This window comes from Branchiostoma belcheri, unplaced genomic scaffold, assembly GCF_001625305.1.
Source record: "Branchiostoma belcheri isolate BF01 breed outbred unplaced genomic scaffold, Haploidv18h27 scaffold266, whole genome shotgun sequence".
In the NCBI taxonomy this organism is placed as follows: Eukaryota; Metazoa; Chordata; class Leptocardii; order Amphioxiformes; family Branchiostomatidae; genus Branchiostoma; species Branchiostoma belcheri.
This window is the reverse complement of record NW_017803872.1, coordinates 192,362-197,655: the sequence shown is the minus strand read 5'-3', so window position 1 is coordinate 197,655 and position 5,294 is coordinate 192,362. Positions and strand designations below refer to the sequence as shown.

Genomic DNA, 5,294 nt, shown 5'->3' with positions numbered 1-5,294 from the left:
TATATATATATATATATATATATATATATATATATATATATATATATATATATATATTCATATTTTTGCATAATTATTCGGCTCAGTTAGGGGTGGTGGTGCATTTGCATATGAATGCGGCACCACACGCACCACCACCCGGATTGTACGACCCCTCCGACTTACATATTATATATACCTCAGCATATAATAATAATTAGTTAGGTTCCTGTTCATATCGTATTTGTTTTCGTTGCAGGGCTCTATGTAGCAAGCTGTGGTTCCAAGGACCAGGCCATGATCTGGATGACAGCTGCTGCACTGGGCGGTCAGATTCTGTACTGTCTCATGGCTAGCTAATCAATACAAGGCTTTTGGCTGCATGAAACTAACCAAAATTGTTTGGAAAATCTCTACAAGAAAGGAAAGTAGCATAAAATGGCCTTAAATAGTCTAGCCAAGTTTACCCGAGAATTTGCCAGATAACCAGCAACGGCCAAACCAATAGTGTAGCATAGCATAGCACCCGATGATACACGTACGAACAATAGCTATCGATTTTTCGTTTTGTGTAACATGGTAAACAAGACCTTCATGACATGTTTAATTGTTCTAGAACAATAGATGACGTCATGTAGTAGGTCAACCAAGGTCAAAACGAACTATGTAACAGGTCAAGGCATTCTGAACGCCATGTAACTGACCTGAGGGCACTATGCACTGGAAAGGTATATAAGTGAGAACTTCATGCACTTGTGTCATTAGCCTCTGTACACTTGAAAAAGCCACACAGGCGAAACCGGTCGTGTGACAGGCTGAATAAAAGTTCTAAACGGGAACTATGCGGCTCCAGATGTCTTACTGAGGGACGACTGCGTGTGCAAGATGTCGGTAGCTTGAGGAATGAATCCCCTCTACTATATACTGCATACTTCTCCATGGATGGATCCTCGCTGAGTATCTTCTGGGCTTCCGGACCCAGAGTGATCCCGTACATCTCAAGGAAGCACCTAGAAGCAAGTCGAGCCCTCAAAACGACGCCCCTGGAAGAAAACACCGCCGCCACGTCGAGCACAAGGAAGACACTGAAGATACCTTTGCCGTGAGCCAGTGCGCCACCACATCGCTGCCCACCACTACCAGGAAAAGGAGAACCCTGAGAATTCTACGTGTTGTTCAAGCCCCACAAGTTGCTGAGAAGCCAGAGCTACAAGCCAGAGCAAGAATAACAGCCAGGGGAGAAGACTACACCTCGAAGAAGATGGATTTCTCTTTATCGATTTTTCGTTTTGTGTAACATGGTAAACAAGACCTTCATGACATGTTTAATTGTTCTAGAACAATAGATGACGTCATGTAGTAGGTCAACCAAGGTCAAAACGAACTATGTAACAGGTCAAGGCATTCTGAACGCCATGTAACTGACCTGAGGGCACTATGCACTGGAAAGGTATATAAGTGAGAACTTCATGCACTTGTGTCATTAGCCTCTGTACACTTGAAGAAGCCACACAGGCGAAACCGGTCGTGTGACAGGCTGAATAAAAGTTCTAAACGGGAACTATGCGGCTCCAGATGTCTTACTGAGGGACGACTGCGTGTGCAAGATGTCGGTAGCTTGAGGAATGAATCCCCTCTACTATATATAACAATAGCTATTGAAGTTAGTCTTATCAAGGACATTATACACACTTCCTTGGTCTTATTGTACACAAGCAGACAAGTTATCTATGCTTTAAGAGTGAATTTTCATTAATGTATCTTATGATTGATTATCTAACTCTAATTCTAGTTCTGTGTGGTGAAAATACACATCATCAAAGCAGATTATCTATCTATTATTTTATGCCTGTGCCATTACCAATTTTTATGTTAACCGAGTGTTTTTCTTTTTTCGGTGTAGACATTTTCAAAACGCACGCAGAATTCATGAAATATTATATTATTGCACTTCAAACGTTTTGAAGTGTTTTGAAACACGGTGTTAACGTTAAGGGATTTTGTGCATGGTCAGCCAAATAAACTTGTACATCCGTGTCTTTGCGCAGTGTCTTCTGTTGTTTTCCTCACCTTTCCATGACACAAAACACATTTTGCATGTTTTCAAGTGGCCGCGTTTGGAGCTATTACGCTTTGCATAGGCTGAAGACATTCAGAAACATGAATCGGACCATGATATACACGGTTTGCTCAACAATGTTGTATAGAACGATGTCTTTTAAAACCCCAAACAAGCCTCAAGGCTTTGCTTATGCTCCACCGAATATCTCCCTCTAGACAGAATGTATCCATTTGCCGCCATAAAGTAGTGCGAGGCAAACAGGACACATATCCATCCGCTCGACCTCCGACATATAACGACTAACAAATACATGTAACCGAACGTTATGTTAAATATAGTTTATTTGACAGTTAACACATACTGGTATCAGGAAATATGGATGGTCGATGTGTAATATGTATTGTGTGCTTGACAATGTTGAATAGAACGCTGTTTTAAAACCCCCAAACAAGCCTCAAAGCTTTGGTTATGCTCCACCGTATATCTCCCTCCAGACAGAATGTATCCATTTGCCGCCATAAAGTAGTGCGAGGCAAATAGGACACATTTAGCAACAAATATATCAAATATGTTGTTGATTTGACAGGTAACACATACTTGTATGATGACTCTAAATTTTGGCTTGACAGACGACATTTTTGCGCTTTGTTTGTTATGATATGACCGTCCAGATGTCGGAGCGGATGGATATTATTGATCGTCTGCAGATTGTAGCGTTAGTGCACGGTCGGCCGTTGTGAGGTAAGGACTGGCGTTTGTTTGCTTGCTTCTCGTAGAATTTTTTTCTCTCAAAAACATGCAGTTGTCGCACAGAATAGCTGTTTTAGAGTGTGTTTAGGTTTGTAGTTGTTACTGGTGAGGGCCGTCTTTTTCCTAAGGGTCATTTTCGGCGTTCAGATCAAGGAATAATTCGTGGCGTGGTAGACGCAAGTACTGGAAACAAAAGCCTTGATTTTGACAGAAATTCTTACTTTTTAATGCTTGCAATGTAGCCTTTGTTGCTTCCTGTACTGGGCAACGTGGTTGTGATGTATTTGTGGAACATTTTATTGCGTGTACACGCCAGTTTGTGGTGCATTTGGCTGGGTTCTTTACAGTGAACACAACCAGGGAAGTACAGCTTGGCCGCTAAAGTGCACAGATAACTATATGGAATAAAGTCGTCGTTGTAATGAGATTGAAAATAAACCCGTGTAATGGACATTTGCAGTCTGATGTATGCTGCCTATTGTTAATATATTAGGTAGACCATAAGGCGCCAGTATGATGTGTAGCTGTTCCCCACTTTAATCTAGAGGTTTTTAGATGCAAGCTTTTACTGGTCCAGGAGTTCTATCAGAATGCGGCATATTATGCATTGTACTGTAATGTAGTATGTGTACGTCTCGCAACTAGGTACTATGCATATGGTATATTATAGATGCCTTCTTTCATATGTTGATGTAATTTTCATGTAAAATACATTTTTGTAAAATATTTATTTCTTTTTTTTGTATAGGTCAACCCAGAGAGGATTGTGACAAGACAGACGTGTCAGCCAGGAACATGGGTCTCGAGATACCTGAAGTCTTCATCAGGACAAACATTTCAGCAGCCAGAAACACGTAGAAAACACAATCAGTCCTTGAAAATAGCAACTGGGAATGGCACAACATCCAGCTTACTTGTGGTGCGTTAGTTATGTAGGTTATCTTTAAAAGCTGTCAAGCCTCTTGGAAACCCAGACTTCGGGGACTGTGCTTTTGGCTCAGTGGGGGCTTGTTCAGCTTAGTTAGGTGGGTTTGTTGGATGTAAGTGCCTCAAGTCAATGTGTCAGGTTTGCATTTGTCCCTTAGCCTTTCCTGTTTAAATATGAAAGGCACACTATGATTGATTAAAGTTACTTTCCATTCAATTGAAGGCTGTCAGTTTGGTTGGGTTTAGTGGTCGCATACATTATGCATGTAGGCCAGCCGTTATCCAAATGGTCCATTGGTGTGTCTCAAATGATTGTTCGCACAAAGGTTAATGGTAGAACATCTAGATGAACATCACATCTGTATAGCATCAAGTATGCTATCAGAAGGTGTTGTGTATATAGATGTAATGATACTTTGATAAGCACAGAAAAGACACAGGATCTAGGGTGGGGATGGAGGACGGCGAACTTGCACAGTGATAGTGTTCTGTGACATCAAATACAATTGGTGCTGGAAATTGGTGTAAGGCCATTCCCCATGTACCAACCACGGTAGTCTTCGTTCTGCGAGGTTCGTTCTGTTTGATTTTCTAAAACCCGTGAGACCCGCTGCTCGTATCAGTCTCTTCTTTCGCAAGGTGCTCGCGTAAAGTTCGATCATCACGGTGTCGTTTACTGGGTTCACCTGCGTGTGGCTTGAAACATTTCTGACACCCATTGTAGAGACATCCGCTGTATTCGTACACGGTGTTGGTCTCTTCGCAGAACCCGTCAACCTTTCTGCCAGACTGAGATAGACTTAGTACTGTCAACCTCAGAGGTGGTCCTTATGTATAAGAGCAGTGTTTGGGTGTGGACATGGTCACGACCCACGTCCAAGAAATCTCCCCCAATTCGGTTCTAAGTCCTAGAGTTACGTCACAATTAGAAACATTTGCAAGCCGGATGGGAACATGACCATGCCGTTCATTGGCATAGGTCCTTGCTACTAAGACTTTGGAAGGGTCCCCGCCTCTGGGAGTACAATCAAGGCAGTGTTCGGGGCACCATTTGGCCAGTCCTGGCTTTACAGAAAACGACCATTTCGTGGCCCACGGGAACTACTAGCCTCTCCCTCTGTGGAGCCCATGCAAACCCAAGACGTCCTTCCTCAGACATAGAAAAATGCCGGACCTTCTGTTCAGCCTTGAGGACCTGGGCCCACGCCGAGGCCTGACTGGCCTGGCCCCGACAAGGCCGCTCGAGGGCGGCTGCAATGACGCATCGCCAAGAATTACATTCATGCCCACTATGGCTGGCACGCCGGATTGTCTTCTACTATCAGGACCCCTCGTTTTGGCAAGTCGTGGCCCATTACTTAGACATCCATTTCTGCACAGCCAATTAGTTTGACAGGAAGACCATTCATTGCTGTCAATTTTAGCCAAGACGAATCTGACTTAAGCTGCTCTTCCGAAATTTCCTTCAAAACAACTTTGAGTCATTAAAGTTACTTGTGAACCTGTATCTAATAAACACGGGATTTATTTCCCATCAAACATAACTCTAACGTAGAAGTTACCCCTATAGTGCGCT

General features: G+C 42.8%; 1 pseudogene; it reads left to right on the top strand.

The window, feature by feature from the left end:
* LOC109472083 overlaps window positions 1-339 on the top strand; it is a 1,622-nt pseudogene extending 1,283 nt beyond the window's left edge.
* The last annotated feature ends 4,955 nt before the right edge of the window (window positions 340-5,294 follow it).